The following is a 21,187-nucleotide window of genomic DNA, read 5'->3' on the forward strand; positions in this document are numbered from 1 at the left end:
TGGTATCCCTAACCTCTCCATCGGAGACAACCCCTCATAATTTTCCAAAACTCGGTGCATTTCCCAGAGGGAAAGAATGGACGTTGGCGCGGCGTGCCCCTTTTCATAGCAATGATAGCACACCAGACCGTGCGTCTTGACGGGATATTGCGGCCTAGGTCCTCCACGGGCCGGCGGCCTTCCTTGACGTTGCGGCCTTCCCATCCAGCCTGGCCTTCGAAACGTTGTACCCTTGTCTTCCATCGGAATGCGCGCCGCCAGCGTGTGGCCGCGCCCCGAACCATCATCACGGGATCCGTGGGCTCTGAAAACGACTCCGTCGTGTATGCAGGCGTCGGTAAAGTTGACGACCCGCTGTCCCCGTAGTCCTCGTGTCCGTAGCCCTCCAATGGCTCAATGAACGCGCCTTCGGCTACAAACGCTCCTTCGTAGTGATTTTCGCTACTTCCATGCGCACCGCGCTCATCTGACGCGGACATGGACTCGGCTAAATGGACTGCGGCGTGACTTTTGCGACCGGGATAAGAAGCCCTCGGCTTCTTACCCGCCCTAATTGTCGACGGCGTCTGGATCGTGACCTTCTTGGTCTTCTTGTCCTTAGCGCGGCTCGCCGAGCCATGTGCCTTCGCGTAATTAACTAGTCTCAAAAACGAAACGTCCCGATTGTCTTGTCGGTATTGAGATACCATCGGCTTGATACTCGAATCGAGTCCTTCAATAAACATTGTCATCTGTTCTTCCATCGAATATACGTTTCCACATCGATTGCTTGCGTCCGTCAGACGGATATAAAATTCCATCTCGTCTTCAGACGGTCTTTGCTGAATTTCTCGCAAGGCGAGCACGGCTTGACGGATCGCCTCGTCGGTTGCGAAACTCCTCAACAACCACTGTACGGCCTCCGGCCAAACGGATATCTTTCCGTGATGGGCCCCGGCCGTCTGAGACACCGAAGTGTACTGTCTCAAGGCGATGCCGCTTAAAAATTCAGGCAACAAGCGGATCGCTTGCCCCTCGTTCATTTCTTGAGTATCGAACTCTTGAACTAATTTTGCCAAAAAATCCAACACAAGGACCCCGTCCTCACCTGTGAACGTGTTGTCCTTCTTCACCTTAGGCGGAATATCTCTCCTGATTTTTCGTACGGCGGTCCGCTGGGAACTTGACAAATATTTCTGCGGGTTCCGCAAGCGGTACGTTCGGTACGAAAGTAATTTCTTGAAGAGGTAGTTGGTCGGATTCAGCTCCTCCAACTCCTCCCATCGCGGCCCGCGCCGCGTTGCAACATCTTCGGGCTCCACGTCCTTGTCTCTCCGCGAGGCGGACGAAGTGACTCCGCCTCGTCTGGAGGAAATTTTCTTGCTTGACGAAATTCCGTTTCCTTCTTCTGAACGGCGTTCGGAATCGCCCGAATGGTTCGACGAACCGCCGTTACCATCTTCGGAGGGACCAAGCGACTCCGACTGTGAGTCGCGGTTCTCCGGATTGTCACTACAGTGACCCTTGCTTGCACGTCGCTTGTCCTTCTTCGAGGGCTTCGACTTGGAACTGCGCTGCCGAGCGGGCTTGTCCTTCTTCGACCGACGGTCGCCCTCTCTACCCGAAGGGAGCGGCCTGTCGTCCGATCCTTGCGGAGCTTGATCCGCGGCCTGCTCGAGGTCCTTGAGACGTTGCGCGGCGCGATCGAATCGGTCATCGATGCTTGTTCTAAATTTTCCTAAGGACTCCAAGGCTTGATTCGCGTCGCGCCTCGCGTCCTTGACCGAAATTTTCAACGAGGCTAGGACCTCCGGCTCCAGACCGTCGGTCGCATCTCCTCGCTCCTTCTCGACGAGATCCACTCGAGCCGACAGCTCTCCCAAAACGGTGTGGAAATCGGATGCTTGCAACTCCAGTTGCTTCCGGACGAGGGCTAATTCAGCCTCGAGATTTTTCGTCATCTCTTGGCGAATTTATTCGCTCATCTTCTCGAACCTGTAGGATAGGTTATCCTTGTCGGCTTCAATCCCCGTCGGGGATTCTTGACCTTCGGGATCCGTGGCCGTATTGGCCTGGCTTCGGGTGCGAGGACCTCGCGGGATCCTCGACGCCCTTGCCGATCCGACTCTGCTCGCCCCGGGACCGACGTCCGCGGGTGCGCTGGTCGACATGGTTCGTTTCAAAAAAAGAATCTAACTTAACACAAAGAAAAAAATAGAAAACGCTACAGCACCTGAATAAACTTACGTCGCCGAGAAAACTCCTGTAGTTAGTTTCAGCTTACGCAGTTCCTAGGTCGGGTCTCCTGTACGCAAAGTTTCTACGTCGGGAGACCACTTTTGTAATGCGTCTCCAGACCGGGACTGTCGTACGAAAAAGTCTTGATCAGGTCTCCTGTACACCAAAAATTCTAGGTCGGGAGACCACTTTTGTAGTGCGTCTCCAGACCTGGACTTTCGTAGGCAAAATTCTTGATCAGGTCTCCTGCACAGTAGACAAATTTCTAGGTCGGGAGACTACTTTTGTAGTGCAATGCGCCTGTCGGGTAGAGACTGCGGTCCGATGGTCCAGCAAAAACAACAACAGCAACAAAAAGAAGAACTGTTGATGGCACAGCGCTACGGAGTGTCCGACTCTCTCTTCTCCGTTTAAAAGAGCTTGCGACTCGTAGTAGCTCAGATCCCTGATGGGGGGGGGGGAGCACAGAGAAATAGCCCGGCCCGGGATCGGTGTGGTAGAGACTTGTGAAGAGAACTGCTCGACGAGTGTGGGGTGGGGCGCGTACGTAGATACCCCGGTTCCACTGGGTTGTAAGGCCAATGCTCGTTGAGCTTCTTCGACACCTTGTAACGCGACAAGGCCTTCGACGGGGGCGTCGCAACGCAGCCCGACGGGATGAAATGAAAGTAGCAGCGCTACGTCAACCGTGCCGCCCGATGGCTCGAAACACCTACACCGGTTCGGTCGCAACCGAGGCCGATGGCACCAACACTGGCTTGTAACACGACGGAGCCCTTCGATGGAGACGTCGTTACAACGGTCTCCGTCGGAAAATGGGTCACAGTAGCAGCGCTACGTCAACTGTGTCGCCCGATGGCTCGAAACACATACACCGGTTCGGTCGCAACCAACACCGATGGTACCAACACAAGATAAGGGAAAAATAGGTAGAATTAGAGATAGAAAAGGATAGGGAAATAAAAGAAAGAGAAAAGGGAACGCCGAGCGATAGAGGATGCCGTAGGCTTAGGTAAAAGGGAGCGTCTTGGTAGAGACGGACTTCGACCAAGGCGAGATTCAACTCCGGCAACTCGGGTTACCTTTATTGACTTGGTCGTCAGAGGGCTAAGGTATATATCGCCCCGCCGGAGCCAGTACAGTAGCTCGCGGCATTAGATCCTAGATCTAATCTAGTGTCAGCAAAATTAATGCCAACTAATTAACTAAATAAAATAAAATAATTAAAAATTAAAAGTGTGCAATTATTCACACGTGTGTCCCCCAACCCGGACTACTTTTCATATCCAAATATTTTCCTTTCTTTTCACCCTCCTTCTTAGGTGCGTATTGCACTACAGGAGCTCGGTCGACCGGTCCCTGCCTTCCCGACTTCATCGGCTAAGTCGGACAGGTGCAGCGCGTGCGCGATCCCCTCGGCGACACGACGTTCAGGCGTCAGGATCGCGAGGGGGTTGCGCTTGGCGTACCCCACAACGGTGTGTTTCGGAAGCCGCATTTACCGTTGCGAAAAGTTCGTGACGATGACGTGGAAAGTCTGGTTCGGCAGGACCTCGACGACGCCGTTCGTCGGCCTCACTCCATGTCGGTGTTGGAGTGACGGCTTCGGCTCCATAAAAACAAGGCCCCTACCCGTGGTGGTGACGCACACACGGGCCTGCGACCTCGCGGGGATAGTAACCCAGCGAGCGATTCGGATCGCTTGTGGGGCTTTGTCGCGTGCGTCGGCCCGGCTTGTCTGACGTTCGTGTCGCCTGGTTGGGGGAGTCGGCTCCCCCTTCCCGTCGACGATCGCAACCGAGCCTCCTTGCCGGAGCTCCAACCGTTGAGCTTCGATGTAGATACTTCGTAGGTGTGTATCGATGAAGGACGTGCCAAGGAGGACCAGCACGGCGAGCTGGTCCGCAACAACGAACGGAATTCGGTACGTCGTGTTCCTCAACCGCACAGCCAAGCGTACAACGGCCGAAAACTTGAGCGGGTTGCTATTCGCGCCTGCCAATCGTGGCAGTGGCGCGTCGCGGACGACGTAACGCGTTCAATCAGGGTGAAGGTCTGCCTTCCTCACTAGATTATACCCCGAGCACGTATCAACGGCGATCGTGCAGGGTTGAAATGCATTTCTCTCTGTGGCTATCGAGCCGAGGACGTTGTAAAATTTCGACGTCATAAGGCAAATGACGCCGTCGACAACCTTGGAGGCGACCTTATCGGTGAGGTCGTTCCGCCGGGGCCTTCGCTTTCGGAGCCGGCCCCGCTTGCGTTTCCTTCTCCCCCTTTCTTGGGGCGTCCGCGGATCAGTGACGTCCCTTACAGTACTTGAGTCCGTACGACGCGGACCTTTCCCTGACGACCTTGGGCTCACGGGAGTCGGGGGGTCGACCGAATCCTTTCGGTCGTCGTTGCCCCCGTCGCCATCGTTACGCCTCACCGGGACGTCGGCTGTCCCGGTGTCTTGTTCTCCTAACGTCGTGCTTTCGGAGTCCTCGACGTGCGCTCCCTCCTGTATCGACAATACAGGAGTCCCTGGGCTCTCCTCCGCAGGCGTGGGATGTATTATCGGACAATACCCCCCGTGTCCTTGGCGGGCGCGTGGGGTCGGGTCTAGTTCGTGAGGAAAAGACTGCTCACGCGACCGCGTGTACGTAACTGTCTTTACCCTTTTTTCGAACTACCCGTGCTATCGGAGCTAACTTCCTGGCTATCGATGGCCAGATCTTCTTCGGGTAGCCGGCTGCGGGGGTCGGGAAGATTCCCCCACTGAGGCTCGGCGGCCTTGGCGAAGTATTCGGAAACTTCCGGGCCTTGACTTGAGGGGTCCGGTCGCCGCAGGATATGGGGGACGGAGCCAGTCGGCTCTCCTTCGTGACCCTCCGTGGGTAGAGGGTACGGATCCTCTACCCACTCTTGCAGGTACATTATCGCATTTTGTACCTGTTGGGGTAACCGAGAACGGACTCGGTCCCCTCAACCTGTTGGGGTAACCGAGAATGGTCTCGGTCCCCTCTCTCTCCTTGGCGTGGGCACCTTGTGTCCGCCCGGCGGTAGGCGGGTCGATCCCGACGATCGACTTTGTTACGACGATACCCGCCTCCACGGGAGGCGAAGCGTGCGCCCCCACCCGATCGGTTCGGGAAACCTTGACGCGGGGGACGGCCCTCGCTAGCCGCCTGCCGGAGGAGATTACGCGCACCGGCGCGCGTCTCCATTTGGTAGCGGTCGTTCCTGTACGCCGTGAACATTCGTTGTTCCGGCGACAGGAACGGGCACGCGTACATGGCATGCCCGTACGTACGGCATAGCCAGCACACGTACGCGTTCTGCCGTCCGTTGAGGCGAAGGTCGCCGCGTGCCGCGCCTCCTCATCGGTGAGGAGGGGAACGCGAGGCGCTTCGCCTCCTGCATCTCGGTTCGATATGTCGAGCTCTGCGACCCCGGGGTCCGTACCCCTTGCCAGTCTTGGAGTGGCCGCGAATGCGGTCGCGTAACTCGATGTCGTTCCGGTCGACATCGGTGAGGGGGTTCGTGCCCTCACGGGTCCTGCTACTTGCGTAATGAGGACAGGGTCGGCCTGCCACTCATCCTCCCGGATATGGAGGGTCGAGGCGGGCGAACGTGTCGCGGCGGACTTCGTTGTCGTGCCAGCCCTCCCTGCCGGTTTCGGATCCGGCGGAGGTAAACCGCGCCGAGCGCGGTACGTTGTACCTCCAGCCGTGGCGATACGGTGGATGGTCAGAAGATCGGTCTTCTGACTGCGTGGCAGCCTTTGCACACTTTCGGATACTGCGGCACGGGTTGCCAGTGCAAGTCCCCGCACGAAGTAGTGCACGAAGGACTGTTCGGAGAAGACTGCCGTGCATCGGAACGCGGCAGTCTCGAGTCGGTCAGCAAAAGTGCTTTCCGTCTCATGCGATTGCTGTCGCGCCGTAGCGACAGCGTCGTACGCTTCACCTAACACGTCGTCCGTGAGGTAGCGTTTCAAGAATTGATTAACGAGCTCCGGCCAGCTCACGTCGTAGGGAAGCTGGCCGGCGCGGAGGCCACGCATTGTGTAACTCGTATACAGGCGCTCCGCGTCGCGCTCTAAGACGTGCGCGAGGACTCGTACCACAACACCTTCGGTCAGGTGTTGCGAGTTGAAGGTGATCCGGATATCCTTCAAGAACGGCAGCAGCTGAATCGCGTCAGTACTGTCGAAGCTGCGCATCGTAGGACGGATCCCACGACAGAGTTAGACGTACTTCGTGATCCGTCCTGCGTCACCCGAGGTAACGAGCCTCGAGGTGTTATCCAACGGGTACATACGATAGTCAGCAAGGACGCTGCACTCTCGGATCATCGTATGCACCGGCTCGAGCCCGGGTTCAGCGGGACCCAGCGTGCCGAAGGGGGTAACAGTAGTGCAATAATGGGCTCTACGGGGGGGTGGAACGAAAGGAAATCCATAAGGTATGACAAAGTAGTCCGGATTGGGGGACACACGTGTGAATAATTGCACAGTTTCAATTTTTAATTATTTAATTTTATTTAGTTAATTTAGTTACCATTAATTTAGCTGACAGTAGATTAGATCTAGGATCTAGCCCGCGCGCTACTGTAGTGGCTCCGGCGGGGCGATATATACCCAAGCCCATTGACCACCAAGTCAGTAAAGGAAACCCGAGTTGCCAGAGTTTGATATCGCCTTGGTCGAAGTCCGTCTTTTACAAGACATTCCCTTCTACTCTAGCCTACGGTATCCTTTGCGCTCGGGGGTCCCCTTTTGTAGAGCACTGACCGCCCGGCGTAATCGCGGTGCTGTACTGTAGCACACGCGGAATGCCTCACTATCATAAGTGAGGAATGTACCACGTGTAACCGTGTATCCAAACCCCCGCTCGTGTCCGGGTGTAAGCTCCATGGAGCCCTGTCGAAATACTGACAGTTCTATCCACGTGTACCCGTGTTATTCCTCACGTTAATCGTGTCATTCCCCACGTGTAGTGGTTGTCATACCTCCCCAAGAGGAGTTTCTCCGGCCATCGCCGCCGTCGTCCAATTTAGTAATTTTAGTTTAATTAATTATCGCCCTTGACGTCGGCTAGTATATAGCCGACGTCCGACCCTAAGTAAATCCTCACGAAGCTTTGGGTCTACAACTCGGGTTTCTGGAACGGAGTCGTAGCCTCGCGTCGGTCCCCGTCCCACGACGGTACCCTGCGAGCCATCTACGTCCCGATTCCCTCCTGTCTCTACCGCGCGCGTCGTACCGCTACGCTCGGCTCTCCGCGCGACAGCTGTCCCTACCGCTCCGCCCCTCCTGGGCTCTGTCTTGCCTCTTTTTCCCTTACTTTCCCTACCGCGCTTCGCGCCCGGCCCCGTACCGGTCCCTTACGGGTGGTCTCCCGATAACCCCCCTACACGCGCCCCCGAACGCGCGCGCTCTGCCAGAGGGGGATCTCACACTTCCCCCTCAGTGCACGACACCTTTTTCCTTATCAATTTTCCTTTACTTCCCTATCTTAATTTCCCTTAATATTGAGTTGGTCCCACCTTGTAGGGTTGCGATCCGTAACGTGACGTCATTAGCCATCGGGCTTCTGCGTTGGTGCACCAGTGGTGCTTTTCTCAGCGTTGGTTCCATCGGAATCTGGTTGTGACCGATCCGGTGTTGGTACTTTGCCATCGGGCAATACAACGGTGTAGCGCTGCTACGTTTTCTTCTTTCCCGACGGGCTACGTTGCGACGTCCCCGTCGAAGACCTTATCAAGGGTATAAGGTGTACAAGGCGCTCTTCGAGCATTGGATTTACGACCCATCGGACCAGGTTTACCTAGACACCCCTCCGAACTCGTCGAGCAGTTGCCTTTACAAGTCTCTACCACCATTTACCGATCCCGGGCTGGGCCCTTCTCTTTGCCGCCCCCTATCAGGGATCCGAGCTACTGCGGGCCGCAAACCCGCTTAAAGAAGACAGAGAGCTTCGAACCCTCCGTAGCGCTGTGCGGTTGGCAGTTGTTGTTTTTGTTGTTGTTGTTTGTGTTGAACCGTCGGACCTTGGTCTCTGCCTGACAGGCGCATTGCACTACAAAAGTGGTCTCTGGACCTAGAATTGTGTCGAAGACAGTCTCGGTCTGGAGACGCACTACAAATGTGGTCTCCCGACCTAGAATTAGTTCTGTCTACGACAACGAAGTGGTCTGGGTACGGAGTCTCTTTTTTTATTTTTTTTGTTCGTATCTTTTTTTAGGTTCGTTCGCTACGCCGAACGATGTCAACAAGCGCACCCGGGGATGTCGGTTCCGGGGCGAGCGACAGCGGATCGGCACGGGCGTCGAGGATCCCGAGGGGTCCTCGCACCCGGATCCAGGCCAATACGGCCACGGATCTCGGAGATCAAGAATTCCCTACGGGGATTGCCGCCGACAAGAATGACTTCGACAAGAAGTTCGAGAAGATGGGCAGCGAAATTCGCCGAGAGAATAAGAAAATTCTCGAGGATGAAATAGCCCTATTGCAAAAGCAACTTGAGATGCAAAATTCTGAGTTCCAGACGGCGTTGGAAGGGCTGACCGCACGCGTGGGACTCGTCGAAAAAATGGCGACGGGACCGACGGCATCGAGCCGGATGTCCTCGCTTCATTGAAGCTTTCCGTGAAGGACGCGAGGCGCGACGCGAATCAAGCCTTGGAGTCCTTAGGAATATTTAGAACAAGCATCGATGACCAGTTCGATCGCGCTGCGCAACGTCTCAAGGACCTTGAGCAGGCCGCAGATCAAGCTCCGCAAGGACCGGACGACGGGCCGCTCCCTTCGGGTAGAGAGGGCGACCGTCCGTCGAAGAAGGACAAGCCCGCTCGTCAGCAGAGCTCCAAGTCGAAGCCCTCGAAGAAGGACAAGCGACGTGCAAGCAAGGGTCACTGTAGTGACGATCCGGAGGACCGCGACTCACAGTCGGAGTCGCTTGGTCCCTCCGAAGATGGTAACGTTGGTTCATCGAACCATTCGGGCGATTCCGAACGCCGTTCAGAAGAAGGAAACGGAATTTCGTCAAGCAAGAAAATTTCCTCCAGACGAGGCGGAGTCACTTCGTCCGCCTCGCAGAGAGACAAGGACGTGGAGCCCGAAGATGTCGCAACGCAGCGCAGGCCGCGATGGGAGGAGTTAGAGGAGCTGAATCCGACCGACTACCTCTTCAAGAAATTACTTTCGTACCGAACGTACCGCTTGCGGAACCCGCAGAAATATTTGTCAAGTTCCCAGCGGACCGCCGTACGAAAAATCAGGAGAGATATTCCGCCTAAGGTGAAGAAGGACAACACGTTCACAGGTGAGGACGGGGTCCTTGTGTTGGATTGTTTGGCAAAGTTAGTTCAGGAGTTTGATACTCAAGAAATGTGTAGTGCAATGCGCCTGTCAGGCAGAGACCGCGGTCCGATGGTCCAGCAAAAACAACAACAGCAACAAAAAGAAGAACTGTTGATGGCACAGCGCTACGGAGTGTCCGACTCTCTCTTCTCCGTTTAAACGAGCTTGAGACTCGTAGTAGCTCAGATCCCGGATAGGGGGAGCACAGAGAAATAGCCCGGCCCGGGATCGATGTGGTAGAGACTTGCGAAGAGAACTGTTCGACGAGTGTGTGGTGGGGCACGTACTTAGGTACCCCGGTTCCACTGGGTTGTAATGCCAATGCTCGTTGAGCTTCTTCGACACCTTGTAACGCGACAAGGCCTTCGACGAGGGCGTCGCAACGCAGCCCGACGGGATGAAATGAAAGTAGCAGCGCTACGTCAACTGTGCCGCCCGATGGCTCGAAACACCTACACCGGTTCGGTCGCAACCGAGGCCGATGGCACCAACACTGGCTCGTAACGCGACGAAGCCCTTCGAGGGAGACGTCGTTGCAACAGTCTCCGTCGGAAAATGGGTCACTGTAGCAGCGCTACGTCAAGTGTGTCGCCCGATGGCAAAGACACCTACACCGGTTCAGTCGCAACCGAGGCCGATGGCATCAACACAAGATAAGGGAAAAATCGGTAGAATTAGAGATAGAAAAGGATAGGGAAATAAAGGAAAAATAAAAAGGAACCCCCGAGCGCAAAGGATAAAGTAATCTGTAGTTAAAGGGAATGTCTTGTAAAGGACGGACTTCAACCAAGGCGATATCAGACTCTGGCACCTCGGGTTCGATTGGGAAATAAAGGAAAAAGGAATGGGACCCCCGAGCGCTGAAGGATGCCGTAGGCTCAGGTAAAAGGGAGCGTCTTGGAAGAGACGGACTTCGACCAAGGCGATATTCAACTTCGGCAACTCGGGTTGGCTTATTGACTTGGTCGGTCAAAGGGCTAAGTTATATAGAGCCCTGCCGGGGCGAGTACAGTAACTCCCGGCTCTAGATTCTAGATCTAATTAGTAAATAAATTAAATAATTAAAATAATCGTGCGCTTCGTCGCACACGTGTGTCCCCCAAACCCGGACTACAGTATCCAATTTGTTTCCTTTTTCACTTCTTTTCACCCTCCTCGTCAGGTGCGTATTGCACTACAAAATGAACGAGGGGCAAGCGATCCGCTTGTTGCCCGAATTTCTAAGCGGCATCGCCTTGAGACAGTACACTTCTGTGTCTCAGACGGCCGGGGCCCATCACGGAAAGGTGTCCGTTTGGCCAGAGGCCGTACAATGGTTTTTGAAGAGTTTTGCAACCTACAAGGCGATCCGTCAAGCCGTGCTCGCATTGCGAGAAGTTCAGCAAAGACCGTCTGAAGACGAGATGGAATTTTACATTCGCCTCACAGACGCGAGTAATCGCTGTGGGAATGTTTATTCCATGGAGGAGCAGATGAACATGTTCATCGAGGGGCTAGATGCCAGTATTAAGTCCATGGTCTCGCAGTATCGACAAGATAACCGAGATGTCTCATTTTTGAGATTGGTAAATTACGCAAAGGCACATGGCTCGGCGAGCCGCGCCAAGGACAAGAAGACCAAGAAGGTCACGATTCAGACGCCGTCGACGTTCAGGGCGGGGAAGAAGCCGAGAGTTTCTTATCCCGGTCGTAAAGGTCACGTCGCCGTCCACTTAGCCGGGTCAATCTCCGCGTCAGATGAACGCAGTGCGCACGGAAGTAGCGAAAATCATTACGGAGGAGCATTTGTAGCCCAAGGCAATTTTATTGAGCCATCCGAGGGCTACGGACACGAGGACTACTGGGCAAGCGGGTCGTCAACTTTACCGACGCCCACATAAACGACGGAGTCGTTTTCAGAGCCCACGGATCTCGTGATGATGTTTCGGGGGCGCGGCCATACGCCGGCGCCGCGCATTCCGATGGAAGGCAAGGGTACAACGTTTCGAAGGCCAGGCTGGATGGGAAGGCCGCAACATCATGGAAGGCCGCCGGCCCGTGAAGGACCTAGGCCGCAATATCCCGTCAAGAAGCACGGACTGGTGTGCTATCACTGTTACGAAAAGGGGCACGCTGCGCCAACGTGCATTCTTTCCCTCCGGGAAATGCACCGAGTTTTGGGAAATTATGAGGCGTTGTCTCCGATGGAGAGGTTAGGGATACCATCGACGAGTTATCTGAAGGTCAAGAATTGGTTCGATTCGCAGACGGCGAGCACGCCGAGTGCCTCAACGCCGAGGTCGAACCAACCCTTCAGAGGGCCCGCCGCGGGGCCCGCGTCGTCGGATGTGAGAAGGAACCCGCCGCCGCAGAGAAACTAGAGAGGGGAATCTCGAGGGAGTCACGAGAGGCGCAGGTTCGACGTACTGCGTCCGGGACTCAGTCCCGTTCCCCGTCTCTAGCAAGAAGGGAAGGCCTCGACGAGGAGGTACTTCAAATAGGGGGTAAGCCGAAGGACCCCACTGTTGTCAAGAAAATTCTAAATCGAGACAAGGATCGTCCGATGGATCAAATTCGTAGGCCCTGGTACAGGGTTAAGCGACAAGAGTGTCCTGACAAGATCTTGGTCCTCGCGCGAAAAAACTACAAAGTTTACGCAGGTATTGGACTAACGGTCGGATTGATGAGTCGAGTGTTGTCCGTGTTGGACACAGGTGCCGGACTGAATTTGGTTCGAAGGTCGGAACTTCCGGCAGGAATGGAAATGTTGGTGTCCTACGGACCGATCCAAGACATTGGCGACGCGAACAACAGGCCACTCCAGACTCCCGGAACCATCAAGATGCCCGTGAGACTTGGAAGATTTGTGGCCGCAGCCGAGTTTATTGTATGCGAAAAACTAGCAGTCCCGCTAATTCTAGGCGCGGACTACTGTGACCGGTTTGTGGAAGCAATCTATCCAAGGAAGAGAACGGTTGAGTTGGCGTATTTCTCGGAGGTTCCGATAGTTAGGCGGTTCTCGACGAGAAAAGGGAAGAAGAATCTCGTCCCGGGAGAGGACGAGAATGATGGAAAGGGGGAGCGAATTTCCCCTAAGGTAAAAGTGGCAAGAGCCACGACTATCGAGCCAGGGACGCAACGCGTCGTGGAATGCATCTCGAAGAGGGCGGGCTTGGTTGTGGTTCAGCCGTACTTGTCGTTGTACGAAAGGCACGGGTTGACGTGCACGAATGGTGTCGTTCAAGTTGAGCCTGACAGGCCATTTCGTTTACTCGTTGCGAATTTTAGGACGTAACCTGTCAGGGTGCAAAAAGGCCAAGTGGTGGCAGAATTACTACTGCACCCGAGGGCCGCGCTCGAGAGCAAAACCACCATTGGTGAAGTTCTCGGAATTCAAGAAAGAAAGAAGGAAATTTTTCCTAATTCCACCAAGACGCCTAAGGGCGAGACAAGATGCGAGCCGTCGGATCAAGCGCGCGAGGACCAGCCAGAAGAACGGTCGAGTGGGCTCTCTGCGACGGCATCGTCGAAGCCGGAGAAGCGGATTGAGCCCCCACCGCCGGACGTGGAGGACCTCGACCTGAGCCACGTGCCGGAACGGCTGCGCGAGCGGTTCCGACGGATGTTGAAGAAATACTCTAAGATGTGGGATGGGACCCTTGGTGAAATTAATACCACGGTCCACCGGATCGAGCTGGTCCCGGGGACCAGGTCCATCGCACAAGCTCCCTACCCAGCCGGTCCAAGGGCTCGGGAGGTCGAGGACGCAGAAGTACAGAAGATGTTAGAAGCAGGAGTCATCGAACCGGCGCAGTCAGAATGGGCGTCGCTCGTTATATTAATGCTCAAGCCGGACGGTTCGATGCGCTTTTGCGTAGACTACCGCAGGTTAAACGCGGTAACGGTGAAGGACACGTATCCTTTACCGTGCATGGATGAGTGTCTGGACTCGCTTGGTGACACCAAGGTTTTCTCCGCGTTGGACGCGATCTCGAGATATTGGCAGATGCCTATCCCTGAGTGCGACCGCGACAAAACCGCATTTTCGTGTCACTCAGGTCTGTATCGCTTCTCAATAATGCCCTTCGGGCTAACCAACGCGCCAGCGACGTTCCAGAGAGCAATGGATATCCTGCTCCCTCCGTTCTGTTGGAAATGCTGTTTGGTGTATCTGGATGGCATAATAATTTTTAGCAAGTCGTGGGAGGAGCACATCGTGCACGTGGATGAAATACTTTCCGTATTGGAAAAGGCAGGTGTCAAGCTCAAACTTCGCAAGTGAGAATTTTTTGTGGAAAAGATCAAGTACCTGGGCCACGTCGTCCGCCCAGGTACGCTAGAAGTCGATGTCGCGCGAACTGCCGCGTTGGAACAAGTGCGTAACCCGCGAACACAAACACAGCTTAGAAGCTTCCTGGGACTTTGCAATGACTACCGCAGGTTCGTTCCGCATTATGCGAAAATTGCGCATCCTATAAACCAACTACTGAAGAACGGACAACCGGTCTAGTTGGAAGGATTCGACGAACCATGCGAAAAAGCTTTTCATAAGCTCAAGGACGCCATCTTGGCACTGCCGGTGTTGGCGCTGCCAAAGAAAGACCTACCCTACTCGGTAGATACCGGTGCAAGCGACTATCAAATCGGCGCTGCATTATTTCAAACGCACCCGGATGCGCAACGCAAACCCATCTGGTTCTTTTCAAGAACGTTAGCCGCAGCCGAGAGAAACTATTCTGTATCAGAAAAAGAATGTCTAGCGGTAATTTGGGCCGTACAGACTTTAAGACCATATCTATATGGCGAGCACCTCATTGTGCATACCGACCATGCCTCATTGAGATGGTTGATGAACGTAACCGACCCCAGCGGGAGATTAATCCGATGGAGGCTCCGCCTCTCGGAATTTGATTTCGAAATCAAGTACAAGAAGGGCAAGGCGAATAGTCAAGCTGATGCCCTGTCAAGATTACGGACCGCAGGAGAAACCGTCCACGAAATCGACGACGAAATCCCATGCTTTATGGCCGAACCGGCCGAGGGTACAGTGGAGGACGAGGAAAGTTTTGACGAGTTAGACGACATCCTCGCTCTTGAGGGGGGGACTGCCCCTGATCGCCTCGATCAATTCCAAGCAGTCACTCCAGTGGAGCTCATTCGCGAGCAAGCCGTCGACCCCTTCTGCAACCGCATCAAGGCAGAAATGGACGCCGGAAAGGTGAGAACGTTCAGCATGGAGACCGAGGAATTCGAAGGAACTCTATGCCGTAACGCGGCGGAGTTTGTACAAGTGGTGATACCACAATCGTTAAGGGACCGCGTCCTAGGGTTAAGCCATTACGCAAACTTGGCAGGACATCCGGGAGGCAGGAAACTTTACAAGACATTGAGAAGATATTTTTACTGGCCTACGATGGCCTTAGACTGCTATGCAGTGGCGAAGAATCGCGCTGCATGTGCGCGGGAAAGGGTGAAGTTAAGAAGAAACACAAAGGAAATGAAGCTGTTCACGCCCGAAGCTCCGCTGGAGTTTGTCGCCATCGACATCCTCGGCGAGCTAATTACAACTCAACGAGGAAATCGGTACATCCTCGTGATCAGCGTTCGATACTCTAAACTGGTACGAACCGTACCGATGAAGAAGATATCACCTGCGCACATCGCACAAGCCTTCGTTCACCATTGGGTATTCGTGTACGGACCGCCAGTCAAGCTGCTGTCCGACAATGGAACACAGTTCACGACCCGGTTCTTTCAGAACGTCTGCCGAATTTTCGGCATACGCAACGTCTTCACGACGACGTATCACCCCAAGCCCAACGGCCAAGTTGAGAGGTTTAACCGCACGCTGACTTCTGCGTTGCGAAAATATGTTGGAGAACATCCGAAGGACTGGGACCTATTTAGCGACGCTGTGACGTTCGCATACAACACGCAAGTTCATCGAACTACGAACATTGCGCCCTTCGAGCTGGTGTTATCTCGGGCGCCGAGAAGCATTGCGTTACAAGCGCAGCCAACTTTGGAGAACTTCAGCTCGTCACAAGCATACTACCTGAAATGGCAGTCGTGGTTGGAGAGCCAAATGCGAAGCGCCGATAGGAGTTTGCGGAAGGAACAAGCCCGGTACAAGCGAAATTTCGACGCACGCCTTCGCAAACCGCAATATGAGATCCCACCGGGGTCCTACGTGTTCCTCCGGCAGGAGCAGGGCACGGCTAGCGAACCGAAACACAAGCTGGCACAAGTCGCCACAGGACGTTGTCAGGTCAGAAGATCGGATCAACATATGGTAATCATTGCCATTGGCAATCAGGAGGAACGCGTATCGGGAGATAGGGTGGAGTTAGTCCCAAGCCCGATGGACTATGCACCGATAACTGGCCTACGTCAAGCGCTACAGTTCCTGGGAGAGCCGGAGTTAAACGAAGAAGGAGAGGTAATGGAGGACGAGGAACGTCCTCACACCCGTGCGCCTACGTCAGGGGACCAGGACAATTTAGTTAGTCAAACGCCGACAGCGGAGACACCTCCAGACCTACGCGAGTTCGGAAGGTCCAGAGAAGAGGATGAGTTGGAAGATCTTCAGAAGGGGGAAGGAAACAGTTCGGAGAAAGGAGAGGAGACGGAAATCACGGAATACGTAATCGACCGGGTCGTCGACCACGATTATCAAGATGGAGATTTGATTCTCAAGGTGGAGTGGTACGGGTATACGCCCGAGGACGCGACGTGAGAGCCCATTGAGCAATTACCCCGCAGCGCGGCAGTCACGTATTTCCGAAGGAAAAAGACGATCCTTGCCCGCGCAAGTGGAACGCGCAAAACCGGGATAGCCATCGTGAAGATACGCAGGAGTCGGAGGTGGGGTTATGATTCGACACTCGAGAGGGGGAGTATGCAGACCAGAGATCAGAGCTGGAGTAAAGGGGAAGTGAGATGAGTCAGGAGACCCGTCCTTAGACTTCGCAGATGACAAGACAGGCGTGAGCATGCCACACCACAAAATGGAGATCCTATTGTATCCCCGGAGGAGGTACCATTCTTAGTCGAAGGCACACGCGTCGCTGTAGGACGCTCGTGAAATGACGATTGGGATCAGCGGTCCGCCCTCGTGGGGTGTGATATGATCAAAAAAATTAGGTGTGTCGGAAGCGAGCGGTTGAACGAGTGGTACGAGTCAAATATTGAACACCGGTCGTCCCTCGAAATTATAACCAAAATCGAGGAAGGATCGCCTAGATCGTTGGTGGCACGCGCAGTTGTTGTCGCTTGCCGGAGCCGGCGGCACACATACCAAAACCGCCCCGCGGCAAAGTTGCGATCAACCGCGTGCGAAGGCTTCTTGCCGAATTTGTGCTCAACGCACTGACCCCGCTCGACGAGCGAAAAGATACGTCTACATGGACCATCGCTGCGCTGAACCCGCCGAGACCGCGTGCAACTAAGCTATCGCGTGTACATATAGGGGACAGACGCCCTCTATCTGCTAAGACCGAAGACCACGCGAAAGACACAGGCCAACATTGTGTCACAAGCCCGTTTTGTAACACGTACGCTTCCAATACCGACGTCCTCATCGAGGAAAACTGTTCTTGAACAGGATCAGCAGGGACAGGCACTGTCACGCACATAACTTTCCTGCGCTAAGAGCGATCTACTTACCCGCTTACTACAGTAACCGACCCCCCCTCATGTCTTTCTTCTGTTTTTGCTTTTGTTTTTGTTTTTGCCTCTTTGTTTTGTTTTTGTGACGTAGAGAACAAGAACCTCGCACCGCGGAAAACGGGGAACAAGCGTACCGGGTCTCGTGTGAGCAAATGGGACGCCCAAGATCGAGGAGGCGCGGTGAATCGTCGATTGTAATTAATTTATTACACTGTGTGTCATGTCGAGAAGGAGAGCGGGCCTTTTTTCTAAGTTGTACAAGAACGTCAACTCGCGAGACTTCGTACGTGTGCCTCAGAGAGAGTACCGCGCGAGTATTAGGAGAAGATTCTGACCGACAAAGGACACCGCAACGCCCGAAGTTATGCCCTAGACGAGGATCCGTCATCACGATGTTGCTAGAGCCGACGGCTTCTCTCTTTGTACCGACGGTTGTTTCTAACAGCCGCAAGGGCAGGACGCTTACAAAAAGGGGCGAATTTGAAGAGTTGGTCCCCTGAAACGAGGTCATGATGGACGGAGGGCTACGAAGCTAAAATTTCTATATATTGGATTGAGGGAGGACTTACCAAAAAAATGATGTCCATGTGAATTGTATTGCGCGTGTAGGGTGAGAATTCACCAGCACGACGAAGAACGACGTAGTTGCTTCCGGCGACCTTCAGAGGACGCTTACTAATTCTACAGTACTTGCAGGGAAAGGCCTATTGACCAGGGTAGAGATACCGGTATCAAGTCCTGGAAGGAGTTGAGGGGATGCGAATACTGAATAGGAACACACACGTTGGCCGGAGAGACGCGCTGAGGATGAACACATCGAACACGACGTTCTCGCAGGAGAGGACACGTAAGACAGGACTGGCAAAGAGACTACAGTCACGAGGCGCTCCCTTCAAGATCCGCACCAGTCGCGTTTCGGAAATGTAAAAGGGGATAATCCCCCAAGTGCGCAAGCTGATCGCCCAGGGGGTAAGAGACTCAGGGACTCATCGAGCCCAGTCCCACGACACGTATTGAGAGGAAGACGGATGAGGGGTGAGACACTCCCGGTGCTGCTGGAATCCCTGAAGGGCAGAACTCATTGGAAGGGATGCTCCGTCTTAATATTATGGGAGAACGCCAACGCGACGCAGACGACGCAGGTGTCTCCTGGCACTCGACAGGGACATGATTTTTTTGTGGAGGTCGTAGGGGAAGTTGGGGAGAAATTTGAGCACCCAGCTCATTTCCTTACCATCGGGGAAACGACCCCGCCCCTCGACGAGAGCCATATGGGACAGACAGAAGAGGTCCAGCCAGTCCACCGCCTTTTCTTGTGGTTCACCGTCGGTGATGATTAAGAGCCGACATGGGCGAACTACAGTGCGCTGAGAGCAGGAATGAGGAGAGACAACATGCGTCCGTGTCGGGGAGAGGTAAAGGACACTTCGAATCGAGCCCGGGCGGAGAAACCCATCCCCTCAGAACTAAGGCAAGGAAGAAAAGGAGGTTGAAATTTTCCTCAACTATAGGGCCCCACGCCAGAAAAATAACGAAGAGAATGCCTATTTCGCCTGGATTTCGGCAACGGGATCAGGACAAATTAGGACACTTGTCCACGTGTCAATTTCGTGCGAGATACTTCAACCCGGTGGAGCTTGACGCGCGACGACGTCCCCAAGCCGAGGATCGGCACCGTTTCCGATCGTTGTTACGCAAGGTGATCAAATTGCGAAATCTAAGGAAAGGGGATCTAGGTCCCAACGTAATGTATGCGTCGCCAAATTCGGACAGCAAGACAATTGAAAGCCGTCGGTACGCTGATAGAATGGCAGTCTGAGGAGCTCTCGCGCACGATTCATCAAACCATCTACAAAAGGAGGACAATACCTCGACGATAATGAAATGGAACGTCGAAGTGGACGTCTACAGTGACGTCGTGACGAGGGTAGAAGGACATCGACGCAAGTATTACGTTGACCATATTTTATTCCTCCCAGGGACAGTGCAAGGAGACCATCTCACGGAAAGGAAAGGAGTCTGCAGGACACCAAAAAGCGAGGCAAGTACCTCGTCATTCGTACCGGACGCATCGCCAAGAAGGGAATTGAACCTCGATCACGCACCAGAACCCTCAACGCTATATTTTTTGAAGGGTAAGGCGCAGACCTAGAGTGACGGAAGTCGAGAAGCACGGGATAGGATGTAGGCGACCAAGCGCCGGTCCAACGAAACATGAGAAGACAAATCCCCTATCAAGGAATCGAGCGAGCCCTTCGATAAAGGCGTCCCCGAGACGGACCAGACATGGCCTAACTCGAGCAGAGTGGTGATGTATCGGAGCTGTCGAGGAGGATCGAACGGACGTAAAACTTGCTAGAAAAGAGAAGGGAAGGAAAAGAGAGAAAGAAAACTGAACACCTGTCCGCTCGGACAAGCGGGGCGAAAGAGGAGAGAAGGTGAGCGACGACGGTGCACCCGTGATGAGCCATGGGTTGCCGAAGCCCCAATGAAGAAGCAGGGGTAGGAGGTTCAACGTGGTAGGGGTGTGACTGAACAGGTCAAAGTCTCGACACCACGTCAGAAAGAGATGAATTAATCGGGTCTCACTACAGATCAATACACAGGGTCGTCATGAAGGTCAACCAAGCCTTCCCGCCCTTGACTACAGTGGAGGAAGGAAAGAGAAAAAATACACAACGGGTGTACAAGGAGAAGAGGAGGAAAATGGGAGACGCACGCCGTGATAGGAGGATGGAAATTGTACAAATTGAAGAGGAGAAGAGGAAGGCGTACATGGAGGATGGGAGAAGGAGAATGTACGGGAAAGAGGAGGAAGAAAGGGACGAAGAGGGTCCGACCGCAGTGACGGGTGCGCACCCAGAAGCAAAAAAAATAAGAGGAGGAAGTCTACGGATTAAGGTGTGACCGGAGACGGATGGAGGCATGTTGAAAAGAAAACGAAAAAAAAGAGCAGGAAGCGGAGGAGTTTGAGGATAGCAAAATATGGGGAATCTGCACCTTAAAGAGGAGGAAAAACTTGGAAAGTCATGGAGAGGACAGTGGCCCAACGAAAACCTGAGATATCTCCGCAACACAAGCGCGTATCCCTCCGATCTAGAAATGGGATACAGGAACACTCCGACCAACGTACGAGAGCTACGGCTCTGAGGTAAGAGAAAATGGGGAAGCCTGTTCTACAGCTCTTAGAATTACCCTAAACCAAGTGGCTCAGTGCAACGGTTAAGGGGGAGTCTCGGCGTGTCGGTTCATTATGCGAAAATTGTGCGGAAACGGACGTGAATGTAGAGACGAGTTTACGTTTCTGATTATTGTCACTTGGTGACTACAGGGGGAAATGAAAGGGGAAAACAAGACGATTGGACGAAAGCCTAAAATCCCTGTCCGCCAACAAACTTAACTTTGAGGTGGTGAAGGGATATTCTGCAACGGAATTCAGAAGGTACGGCACGAGCAACTCGAATATTTGCGGTCAAACGGAGGAACTGCGGGTTGAGATTTTTGCAGGTCGGCGCGTCAACCAGCATATATCATTTCACAACTTCTCAGGCGTTTCCTACCCGCTCGATGGAGATTGAAGACCGCTGTCGGCGACAGTACGCCCGAACAGGGAACAAAGGATCGCGGAGGTAAGTGCGCGGTATTAGGGGGGACCCGGACCGCCCGTGACAGAAGCTCAGATAAGAGATTTTGCAGACGAATGAGTTACACATGATGGAGAGGCTTCAAGGACTACTGGTTAATTTGAGGACACGCGCTGATGTGGCTCGAACTTCAGGAAATGGGGTAATCAGGACCACTCCCCAGTAATGGAATGGAGGGAAGGTCTGTCCGGTAGGCCGCCGAACGAAGTGGACAGGACGTGGCTACACGTGACGGCAATGATGGCGTCGGTTTCGACGACCGGTGGACGGACGGGACGCGGAGCTTTTGTAGTGCAATACCCGTCTCGGGTAGAGGGGTGAAAGGAAGTGA

This window comes from Chondrus crispus, genomic scaffold (assembly GCF_000350225.1).
Source record: "Chondrus crispus Stackhouse genomic scaffold, scaffold_278, whole genome shotgun sequence".
In the NCBI taxonomy this organism is placed as follows: Eukaryota; Rhodophyta; class Florideophyceae; order Gigartinales; family Gigartinaceae; genus Chondrus; species Chondrus crispus.